Source organism: Bos mutus, chromosome 7 (genome assembly GCF_027580195.1).
Source record: "Bos mutus isolate GX-2022 chromosome 7, NWIPB_WYAK_1.1, whole genome shotgun sequence".
NCBI lineage: Eukaryota > Metazoa > Chordata > Mammalia > Artiodactyla > Bovidae > Bos > Bos mutus.
Genome location: NC_091623.1, coordinates 77570735 through 77583625, shown reverse-complemented (window position 1 = coordinate 77583625; position 12891 = coordinate 77570735). Strand labels below are relative to the sequence as shown.

General features: G+C 36.9%; 1 protein-coding gene across 2 annotated transcripts in view; it reads left to right on the top strand.

Annotated features, from left to right (window-relative positions):
- The window catches only part of COMMD10 (COMM domain containing 10), a 188698-nt gene that overhangs the window by 86128 nt on the left and 89679 nt on the right, over window positions 1–12891 (top strand). The window lies entirely within an intron of this gene.

The following is a 12891-nucleotide window of genomic DNA, read 5'->3' as shown; positions in this document are numbered from 1 at the left end:
TATGGATTAGTAAATAGTGTCAGGTGAAATTCTGAAGATATTTAGTGTTTAAAAGTAACCATTATATTATTTCCACAGCTCCCTTATTGCTGTAAAAATAATCGCTATCAACCTATGTACATATGACTATGACGAAGAAGAGTGACAGAATTTGAACTATCACCCCTAAGTAGACTAAATGATCTCTAATTACTTCATGTATTGGCATTTACATGTAACTATATTCCTAGCATATTCTAATTCAGACTCACAATAGAAATGTAGGAATGAATGTAGTTTATTTAACTGAGTTGAGAAAACATACTGTAGTAATTAAATTCTGTCTTTTTTTAAATTATTTTTTATTTTTCTAATTTTATTTTATTTTTAAACTTTACATAATTGTATTAGTTTTGCCAAATATCAAAATGAATCCGCCACAGGTATACATGTGTTCCCCATCCCGAACCCTCCTCCCTCCTCCCTCCCCATACCATCCCTCTGGGCCGTCCCAGTGCACCAGCCCCAAGCATCCAGCATTGTGCATCGAACCTGGACTGGCAACTCGTTTCCTACATGATATTTTACATGTTTCATTGCCATTCTCCCAAATCTTCCCACCCTCTCCCTCTCCCACAGAGTCCATAAGACTGTTCTATACATCAGTGTCTCTTTTGCTGTCTCGTACACCGGGTTATTGTTACCATCTTTCTAAATACTATATATATGCGTTAGTATACTGTATTTATGTTTTTCCTTCTGGCTTACTTCACTCTGTATAATAGGCTCCAGTTTCATCCACCTCATTAGAACTGATTCAAATGTATTCTTTTTAATGGCTGAGTAATACTCCATTGTGTATGTGTACCACAGCTTTCTTATCCATTCATCTGCTGATGGACATCTAGGTTGCTTCCATGTCCTGGCTATTATAAACAGTGCTGCGATGAACATTGGGGTACACGTGTCTCTTTCCCTTCTGGTTTCCTCAGTGTGTATGCCCAGCAGTGGGATTGCTGGATCATAAGGCAGTTCTATTTCCAGTTTTTTAAGGAATCTCCCCACTGTTCTCCATAGTGGCTGTACTACTTTGCATTCCCACCAACAGTGTAAGAGGGTTCCCTTTTCTCCACACCCTCTCCAGCATTTATTATTCGTAGACTTTTGGATCGCAGCCATTCTGACTGGTGTGAAATGGTACCTCATAGTGGTTTTGATTTGCATTTCTCTGATAATGAGTGATGTTGAGCATCTTTTCATGTGTTTGTTAGCCATCTGTATGTCTTCTTTGGAGAAATGTCTATTTAGTTCTTTGGCCCATTTTTTGATTGGGTCATTTATTTTCTGGAGTTGAGCTGTAGGAGTTGCTTGTATATTTTGAGATTAGTTGTTTGTCGGTTGCTTCATTTGCTATTATTTTCTCCCGTTCTGAAGGCTGTCTTTTCACCTTGCTAATAGTTTCCTTTGATGTGCAGAAGCTTTTAAGGTTAATTAGGTCCCATTTGTTTATTTTTGCTTTTATTTCCAATATTCTGGGAGGTGGGTCATAGAGGATCCTGCTGTGATGTATGTCGGAGAGTGTTTTGCCTATGTTCTCCTCTAGAGTTTTATAGTTTCTGGTCTTACGTTTAGATCTTTAATCCATTTTGAGTTTATTTTTGTGTATGGTGTTAGAAAGTGGTCCAGTTTCATTCTTTTACAAGTGGTTGGCCAGATTTCCCAGCACCACTTGTTAAAGAGATTGTCTTTAATCCATTGTATATTCTTGCTTCCTTTGTCAAAGATAAGGTGTCCATATGTGCGTGGATTTATCTCTGGGCTTTCTGTTTTATTCCATTGATCAATATTTCTGTCTTTGTGCCAGTACCATACTGTCTTGATAACTGTGGCTTTGTAGTAGAGCCTGAAGTCAGGTAGGTTGATTCCTCCAGTTCCATTCTTCTTTCTCAAGATCGCTTTGGCTATTCGAGGTTTTTTGTATTTCCATACAAATTGTGAAATTATTTGTTCTAGCTCTGTGAAGAATACTGTTGGTAGCTTGATAGGGATTGCGTTGAATCTATAAATTGCTTTGGGTAGTATACTCATTTTCACTATATTGATTCTTCCAATCCATGAACATGGTATATTTCTCCATCTATTAGTGTCCTCTTTGATTTCTTTCACCAGTGTTTTATAGTTTTCTATATATAGGTCTTTAGTTTCTTTAGGTAGATATATTCCTAAGTATTTTATTCTTTCCGTTGCAATGGTGAATGGAATTGTTTCCTTAATTTCTCTTTCTGTTTTCTCATTATTAGTGTATAGGAATGCAAGGGATTTCTGTGTGTTGATTTTATATCCTGCAACTTTACTATAGTCATTGATTATTTCTAGTAATTTTCTGGTGGAATCTTTAGGGTTTTCTATGTAGAGGATCATGTCATCTGCAAATAGTGAGAGTTTTACTTCTTCTTTACCAATTTGGATTCCTTTTATTTCTTTTTCTGCTCTGATTGCTGTGGCCAAAACTTCCCAAACTATGTTGAATAGTAATGGTGAAAGTGGGCACCCTTGTCTTGTTCCTGACTTTAGAGGAAATGCTTTCAATTTTTTCACCATTGAGGATAATGTTTGCTGTGGGGTTTGTCATATATAGCTTTTATTATGTTGAGGTATGTTCCTTCTATTCCTGCTTTCTGGAGAGTTTTTATCATAAATGGATGTTGAATTTTGTCAAAGGCTTTCTCTGCATCTATTGAGATAATCATATGGTTTTTATTTTCAATTTGTTAATGTGGTGTATTACATTGATTGATTTGCAGATATTGAAGAATCCTTGCATCCCTGGGATAAAGCCCACTTGATCATGGTGTATGATCTTTTAATGTGTTGTTGGATTCTGATTGCTAGAATTTTGTTAAGGATTTTTGCATCTATGTTCATCAGTGATATTGGCCTGTAGTTTTTTTTTTTTGTGGGATCTTTGTCAGGTTTTGGTATTAGGGTGATGGTGGCCTCATAGAATGAGTTTGGAAGTTTACCTTCCTCTGCAATTTTCTGGAAGAGTTTGAGCAGGATAGGTGTTAGCTCTTCTCTAAATTTTGGTAGAATTCAGCTGTGAAGCCGTCTGGACCGGGGCTTTTGTTTGCTGGAAGATTTTTGATTACAGTTTCAATTTCCATGCTTGTGATGGGTCTGTTAAGATTTTCTATTTCTTCCTGGTCCAGTTTTGGAAAGTTGTACTTTTCTAAGAATTTGTCCATTTCTTCCACGTTGTCCATTTTATTGGCATATAATTGTTGATAGTAGTCTCTTATGATCCTTTGTATTTCTGTGTTGTCTGTTGTGATCTCTCCATTTTCGTTTCTAATTTTGTTGATTTGATTTTTCTCCTTTGTTTCTTGATGAGTCTGGCTAATGGTTTGTCAATTTTATTTATCCTTTCAAAGAACCAGCTTTTGGTTTTGTTGATTTTTGCTATGGTCTCTTTTGTTTCTTTTGCATTTATTTCTGCTCTAATTTTTAAGATTTCTTTCCTTCTACTAACCCTGGGTTCTTCATTTCTTCCTTTTCTAGTTGCTTTAGGTGTAGAGTTAGGTTATTTATTTGACTTTTTCTTGTTTCTTGAGGTGTGCCTGTATTGCTATGAACTTTCCCCTTAGGACTGCTTTTACCGTGTCCCACAGGTTTTGGGTTGTTGTGTTTTCATTTTCATTCGTTTCTATGCAAATTTTGATTTCTTTTTGATTTCTTCTGTGATTTGTTGGTTATTCAGCAGCGTGTTGTTCAGCCTCCATATGTTGGAATTTTTAATAGTTTTTCTCCTGTAATTGAGATCTAATCTTACTGCATTGTGATCAGAAAAAATGCTTGGAATGATTTCTATTTTTTGAATTTACCAGGGTTAGCTTTATGGCCCAGGATGTGATCTATCCTGGAGAAGGTTCCATGTGCACTTGAGAAAAAGGTGAAATTCATTGTTTTGGGATGAAATGTCCTATAGATATCAATTAGGTCTAACTGGTCTAATGTATCGTTTGAAGTTTGTGTTTCCTTGTTAATTTTCTGTTTAGTTGATCTATCCATAGGTGTAAGTGGGGTATTAAAGTCTCCCACTATTATTGTGTTATTGTTAATTTCTCCTTTCATACTTGTTAGCATTTGTCTTACGTACTGTGGTGCTCCCGTGTTGGGTACATATATATTTATAATTGTTATATCTTCTTCTTGGATTGATCCTTTGATCATTATGTAGTGACCTTCTTTGTCTCTTTTCACAGCCTTTGTTTTAAAGTCTATTTTATCTGATATGAGTATTGCTACTCCTGCTTTCTTTTGGTCCCTATTTGCATGAAAAATCTTTTTCCAGCCCTTCACTTTCAGTCTGTATGTGTCCCCTGTTTTGAGGTGGGTCTCTTGTAGACAACATATGTAGGGGTCTTGTTTTTGTATCCATTCAGCCAGTCTTTGTCTTTTGGTTGGGGCATTCAAACCATTTACGTTTAAGGTAATTACTGATAAATATGATCCCGTTGCCATTTACTTTATTGTTTTGGGTTCGAGTTTATACACTGTTTTTGTGTTTCCTGTCTAGAGAATATTTGTTGGAGAGCTGGTTTGGTGGTGCAGAATTCTCTCAGCTTTTGCTTGTCTGAAAAGCTTTTGATTTCTCCTTCATACTTGAATGAGATCCTTGCTGGGTACAATAATCTGGGCTGTAGGTTATTTTCTTTCATCATTTTAGGTATGTCTTGCCATTCCCTCCTGGCTTGAAGAGTTTCTATTGAAAGATCAGCTGTTATCCTTATGGGAATTCCCTTGTGTGTTATTTGTTGTTTTTCCCTTGCTGCTTTTAATATTTGTTCTTTGTGTTTGATCTTTGTTAATTTGATTAATATGTGTCTTGGGGTGTTTCTCCTTGGGTTTATCCTGTTTGGGACTCTCTGGGTTTCTTGGACTTGGGTGATTATTTCCTTCCCCATTTTAGGAAGTTTTCCACTATTATCTCCTCAAGTATTTTCTCATGGTCTTTCTTTTTGTCTTCTTCTTCTGGAACCCCTATGATTGAATGTTGTAGCGTTTAATATTGTCCTGGAGGTCTCTGAGATTGTCCTCATTTCTTTTAATTCGTTTTTCTTTTATCCTCTCTGATTCATTTATTTCTACCATTCTATCTTCTAATTCACTAATCCTGTCTTCTGCCTCTGTTATTCTACTATTTATTTGCCTCCAGAGTGTTTTTAATTTCACTTATTGCATTATTCATTATATATTGACTCTTTTTATTTCTTCTAGGTCCTTGTTAAACCTTTCTTGCATCTTCTCAATCCTTGTCTCCAGGCTATTTATCTGTGATTCCATTTTAGTTTCAAGATTTTGGATCAATTTCACTATCATTATTCGAATTCTTTATCAGGTAGATTCCCTATCTCTTCCTCTTTTGTTTGGTTTGGTGGGCATTTATCCTGTTCCTTTATCTGCTGAGTATTCCTCTGTCTCTTCATCTTGTTTAAATTGCTGAGTTTGGGGTGTCCTTTCTGTATTCTGGCAGTTTGTGGAGTTCTCTTTATTGTGGCGTTTCCTCACTGTGTGTGGGTTTGTACAGGTGGCTTGTCAAGGTTTCCTGGTTAGGGAAGCTTATGTCGGTGTTCTGGTGGGTGGAGCTGTATTTCTTCTCTCTCCTTTCGAAGAGTTGGGTTGCTTTTCTGGGTGCCTGATGTCCTCTGCCGGCATTCAGAAGTTGTTTTGTGGAATTTACTCGACGTTTAAATGCTCTTTTGATGAATTTGTGGGGGAGAAAGTGTTCTCCCCGTCCTACTCCTCCGCCATCTTGGCTCCTCCAAAGACTCCAGCAAGGCATCAGACTTTGAGAGAGGTGGCCTAGAAATAGCTGTCTTTTTTTTTTTTAAACATAGCTTTTCTGTAAGTTAAGTTGCTGGCTTCCAAGTACTTTAAAACGACTGTATATTGTAAGTCAATTTTTCCTCTTAAATATTTCCTTTATATCTTATACTTTATTTTCTTTAAATTATAGCTCCATGTCTTGGGTGAAATTCTAAGAAAATACTAATAGACTCTTATCCTGTAATAATAAAAAAAAGTGGTGTGGTAATATAGGAGCCAAGTGACAGCTTTTCCCTCTAAGTGTATAGATCCATGTTCTGGATGGGTTTCTTTACGAGTGAGATACATCTTTTTGTCAGATTACAACAGAATGTTGACTCGGTCAGTTTCCGTAGCTGTAATGGAAACTAACCTAGATGAACATTGGTACTTAATTTGCAGTAAGTGACTGGCTACCTTACCCCCCGCCCCCATTATACTCATGGTGGAGAAAGAAATATTAATAACTTGTCCACGACCTGCCATAATCTACCCCAGAAGGTCAAATTTTGATTGTATCCTGCTTATTGTTTGCCCAATCCAGAGATCGAACCAGGTCTCCTACATTACAGGTGAACTCTTTACCATCTTAGCCACCAGGGAAACCCCTTATTAAGCTTATTTGACTTAATTATGTTGTAGAGGCAGAATATGTTTGGAGGGGAAAGAGATTAAATTTATTTTTCAGGAATTCTTTCTACTGGCATTGGAGCCAAGAGTTGATTCAGAATAATCAATTCTTGCCTTTTTTTTTTGGCCATGCCATGTGGCATACGGGATCTTCCCTAACCAGGGATTGAACCTAGGCCCCCTGCATTGGGAGTGTGAAGTCTTAGCCACTGGGCCATCATGGAAGTCCAGTTTTTACCTGTTTTTTACCAATAGTTATGTGATTTGGGAAATACCTTTGTTGTTTTTAATGAAGATGATCTATCAGTCATATAGTATCATGTTAAAAACATTATTTGCCACATAGTGGTTTAAGCCATGCTTTTATGAGAATAATAAATCACATTTCAAGGGCTGTTTATATGTTAGGGTTTATTCTAAGTGCCTAAAGTCTTACTTCTACTGTGGAAGCCAAAATGCTACAGATCATCCCTCTCACAGCTCTTGATACGGCTAGAGTTATGGCACATGATTTATGCTCAGATGGCTAGAAAACTCTGCGTGAAACTTCACATCTGAAAAAAGCAATACAGAGAAATAGGGGACAGTTACAGATGAAGCACTGGGACCAGCAGTGGGAGTGGTGCCAACATTCTCGGCAGAGGCTTCGTGAGCCAACTTTTCTTTCCTTCAGCGTGGATTTTGGTGGCAGTTCTAGCCTCCTAGTGCTCTTTAGTTCCAGCTTGTTTCCCAAGTCTATTTCTTCAGCTTGTTTATGTGTCCTTTTCTGCTTAACTTAACAGAAATTGCACTGTTCTTGCAGCCAAGAACTCTGGTACAATTATTAGTGGCAATAATTGGGCTTAATCTTTAACTATTTGGAAATATATTCCATTTGTTTTGGTAGCCACAGCTGTCAAAACCCTGAGTTTCAGTTAACACAATAAAAGGGAATTTGAAAGGGGGAAAATATAAGTTTTAATTATTTCAGTAGTGGTATCAGAAGGAAACAACGAGCATCTAATTAAGAACACTTCTCAAGAAATTGTGCATATATTTTCAGCACTCTAAAAACCTTCGCATTGTTTTTGTAGTTGTTATTTTTGTTCGCATCATTTTTATTTTCCAAAGAGGTAATTTGTATTGGGGATGTATTTCTGGTATTCTGAAAAATGTCCCTTTGATTTTCCTTTGAAGAATACACCCCTTCCTTGCTCTTAAGGGTAAGGCCACACCTACCAGCTGACTCAGACATGGTGTGTGTGACCTACACCTAAGCAGGCAGCACACTGTGTCTCGTTACAGGCACCGAGGGCTGATTGGATGAGTATATATCAGTGTGCATTGAAAGATGGCTGTAGCAGCTTCAAGTACTACAGTGCCTCACACATCACATACAATTTGAGAAGGAGGCCAACGTATCAGAAAGTAGAACTGAGAGGATGGGGAGAGAGAGCCATGTGGGACATATGTAGTCTATAGGGAGTACTTGCTGGAGAATAAAGTCATCACGAAGGAAAGCAAAATCGAACATTGTGGAGTCCTGATGATATATCTTGAAGCCTAAATCCAGCTATGCCTGAAGCCGTTCCCATTTCTACACTTTTAATCCTTTGAGCCAGTACATTACCTTTTTTTGCTTATGCTAGTTTAGGGGTAGGTATCTGTCCTTGGCAACCAAGAGTCCTAGTTTCTTTGGAATGTAAATGCTAAATTATCTTGAATTGGAGTCATGGATTTTTGCCACCATATGTTTAAGGTTAACTTTTTATTTATAAGTTGCATATGCCTTTTGTACATGAAATATTAATAAGAAAAAGCAACTAATACTTGAAGGTGAAGAACTAATCCAGAAAGAAATGAGCATGAAAATTCACACCTTAAATTCTAGAAAACTTTGAGCTAGGTGCATTTTTGCTTTCTGTATGACTTCCTTGTAAAATACAAGTTGAGAGACAAAAACTTAAAAAGAATATTTTAAGTCCTATAAAATGTATATTTTAAAAAGTCAAATTAAACACATTTCAAACATTTGCTGAATTTGATTCGTGATAAGCACTTTGCTACATTTTATGCTCTATTATTGCCTTTTATATAACTTTCTAAAGTTTTGACATTATAACATTGTGGTTTTCTGTCAAACATCATGACTGAAAATATGGGCCTACAGATGAGAGTCATGGCTATTTCCAGATTTTTGCACATAAATATTTTAAATAGGAAAATGTATATATTAATATTGCCTTTAACAGTCCAAACTGTATTCAGTATCCTTATATTTTCCCTTTGCTAATTATCCTTAATCTGAAATTGGAAGTAATTTTATTTCCTTCTTGCTTGGAATGGATAAAGAAAAGAACTAATGAAAGCACTCCAGGAGGAAGATGACCTCACGAGCAAACTCTCAGAAACCCATGTTAGTAGAGATTGTTTTGGGTTTGTGTGTCAGAGATCTGACACACATTAACTTAATCAAAATTTACTGGCTCAAATAGCTACTAGGAAACAAGAGGTGAATCTCTAACCTAATCATGGCGGGATGCAGGGGTTCAAGCGATATCACCAGGGCTTCGTCTCCACATTGTTCAATTTTGCTTTCCTCTGTGATGACTTTGTTTTCTGGCAACTGCTCCCTGTGGACTGTGTGTCCTAATGTCTGTCATTCTTACAGTTCCAGGCTTCAGATGAATGTGAATGACTATTCAATACCGTGACAATTAAATATGTGGGGGTGGGGACCCAAATAACTATTGACCTTGCTTAGTTCTCATGGCCACCAGGTTTAGGGGATGGAAGGCCCCATGACTGATGGCTTTGTCAGTATCACACTGAATGGAATTGTAATATTTCCCAAAAAGAAAAGATGCTAGTCAGACAGGTATGGATGTCCTCTTCCAGAAGGGTTCATCTGCTTCCCATTGCAAGCTATTCTGGTTACTCTTGTTTCACTATCTAACATAACCATTTTTAAGTTCAGTTGAATTAAATTGCCTCCTTTTGAAAAGATGAAAATGCTACTTCTGGTAGGATTTGGTTATTTATATCCAGTGCAAATTAGATCAGAAAGGTTTCTTATAGTGTGTAGCTGGTGTCACCTATTCTGAAGGACTGGAAATTTTGATTCTGAAAAAGAAAGTAAGTATTTTGAAACTTGGCAGTGTTGCAAAGTGGTAGATAGCATGAAAGCCGTGTGGACCTGGGTATGACTTTGCAACTTCCTAACTATGTGCCCTTAGGCAAGTCACTTAGTTTTTCAAATCCTCATTTTTTTTAAACTATAGGATAAAAATAATACATATATCATAGAGTAGCTATGAAAATTAAATGAGGCAAGTAAAGCATTTAGCACAATACCTAGCACATAGTGGGTACTTGGTAAGTGATAGCTTCCTGGATATTATGATTCCCACTAGTAGTAACAATAGTAATAAATACTGTCCTTGGCCACCCTTGTTCTCAAATGGTTCCCAACTACCTAGGATTAGGAGTTTGAAAAGGTTCTGTAGTTCAGTTACATTAAGGTTCACATCAGATTTTACAAATGAGTCAGAAAGTCTAACTGCTGTTCATAATATTGGTTCTATGGGGAAAATGGTCTTGAAATTGAAGAAAATATATTTTGTATAAGTCATTCTTCAGAGGAATTTGCTTCTCTTTGCTCTGTTGTTGTTGTTTATATTTAGTTTTTCCCTTTATGAGGGCCAGACAAATAAGTAAGGATCAGAATCTATTTCATAAAATACTAGAATTAAAGTGTACCTAGCAGAATGAAATATATTTGCAGAGACTGTTGATGGCCATAAGAAGTTGTGTCATAGCCATGTGACTTGTTTGTGGAGGTGTTGCTTGATCTGGAGCCTAATTAAGACACAGATGAAATTTCAAGGCTTTTTGCTTTGTTTTTGTAGTCAGGTGTTTAACATTTGGCTTTAAAAGTCCTGTCATAACTTGTGGCCCTTTACAGTGATGGGGTGATTGACTCATGAGGAAAAGTGGTTATGGTAAGCAGGCAGAGAATTCAACTGCTTTGTTATTAATGAGAATAAATTCATAGATGAATAATCTAAGACACACATAGCTAAAATGATGATTTTCTAGTATAAAAAACTTAATAGCCAACTCTCAATAGCCAACTTAGTAGCCAACTCTATCTTAATAGCCAACATTCCCATCTCTGGTTAATTTATGTGATTGTCACACAATATTAAGAAGTCAGAGTTATGGAGTTGATATTGTAGTGGCTTACTTGTAAGAAAGATATTTTATTTATGGCTATAGACAGTACATGGCATACTTCTGTTCAAGGATCCTTCCTGCTATTATTAATCACAGAAATACTATATCTCTGTGTGTGGATGGCTTCTCACCACCTAATATAATGATCAGAAAAATAGTGATATACTCTAAATGGTGATTAATTTTTATCTTTATATATAAAGGATACCTTTTCTATATATATAAAAGGATAGATTTTCAAATTTACCAGGGAAAAGGAGACACTAAGCAAAACCTAAGAAATAATGGATATTATTTGTGTGACATATGATTTTCTAAATAAAGCTTAGAAACATCACTATACCTGTTCTTTAAATATGTGCAAAAATAACATCTTGATAATAGAAGTTTTCTTTTTATAGATTGTCAGTAATTTATACCAGAAGTTGATAATTAAGGAAGGATAATTGTTCTGCCAAATAAATACCTATCCTTTTTTAATCTTTCTTGCAGTAAACGCTTGTCAAAGTGTTAGTCCCTCAGTGATGTCTGACTCTTTGCGACCCCATCAAGTGTAGCCTGACAAGCTCTTCTGTCCATGGAATTCACCAGGCCAGAATACTGGAGTGGGTTGCCATTTCCTTCTCCAGGGTTATCTTCCTGACCCATGGATTGAACCCAGGTCTCCCGCATTGCAGGCAGATTCTTTACTGTCTGAGCTACCAGAGAGGTCCAAACACTTGTGGTATTTTTAATATGTGGGGTTGTTTGCCACATTTTGCAGAGTCTAGTTCACAATCATAGTCTTCAGTTTTAGAAGAGACCATAAAAGGTCATTCCATTCATCCCCTTCCACTTGATGGTAATGTACTTTGCAGTTTAATCTGAAATTAACACCTTAGGCAACATTTTTTTACTTTCTAAAGTGTCATTTGATTTCACGTACACAAGTTTTTTTTTTTTGTCTTTCTTGCCAATAAGAATTATAAATTTTATTTTTATAGAAATAGAAAAATCTGTGAAAGAACTCTGCTACTTTTCCTATCTTTTCTAAAAGTGCGTTCAAATGTAGGCACCTATGGAAAGAGCCAGTCAGCCTTTGAGTAGAATCCAGTTCAGATACTGAAGCACAGAGAGATTACGTGATTTGCCTGTGTTATATATTGAACTATTAGTAGAGTAGAATTGAAATAGTTGTGTGCTGGAACCAAACTTGGGTCTGCTTGCACTAAGGCCAAACTGTGGACCCCGGGTTGTGGCGAAGTGCAGTCTTTATTGCAGGGCTCCAGGCAAGGAGGTCAGGACAGCTAGGCTAAAGACACCCAAACTCCCCAGGAGTTTCAGCAAAGCATTTTTAAAGGTGAAGTGAAGGAGGGGCATCCCAGGGTCTGTGGTCATCTCATGCACAATTCTCTGATTGGATAATTGTGAGGTAAAAGGGGTGCTATCACAGGGGTTAGCATTATTAGCCCTTAGGCACTGATTGATCTGAGGAGGGGTGGCGCGGGAGGAGCTTTGTGGTCACGATCATCAAGTGGTTCTTACTTCTTTTTGTGGTGGTTTTAGCATTTGTCAAACAACTCAGAAAATGTGCATCAGATACTCTTATCTAGGTACTTCAGAGAGTAACTAGAGCAGAGGATAAGGGTGAGGTTCTGTCTTGGGAACGCCCCATAAGGTCCTGCTCCATTATCATAGACTCTAATCCCCAAGTCAGTTCAGCTCAGAGCCAGAGCCATGGATGCTTTCCTTGTGGTTATTTTGTGAAAGGCTTGATTACCAGAGATGTAAAGAGAGTTGTCTCAGATGGATCTCTTTGCTTCTCTTCTCTAACTTTCTCTTCTCTCTCACACGCATAGTCTTAGCTTGAGACATACATATGTATATATGTATATATCTGCAACCACATATATGCATTACCTTTTACAGTTTTGATGAGTTTTTTTTTAAACTTCGTTTCACAGCCTTAAGTCAAGTTATCCTCAGAAATGTCCATTGCTTGTCTTAAAGAGAAAGACATTAATAGTAGTCATAGCTGGAGAGATAAGAGGAACATAGAAGGAGCAGGGTAATTTCAAGTACATTTTGGTATTTTCCTTGCTGTATATTAGAGGTGTATGCTTTTAGTAGGTGATTACCTTTAGAAGTCAGTCTCTTGCCTTTGACTGAATATAAAGAATTGTAAATATACTGTATTGACACTGATTGGCTGCTGTGGAAATC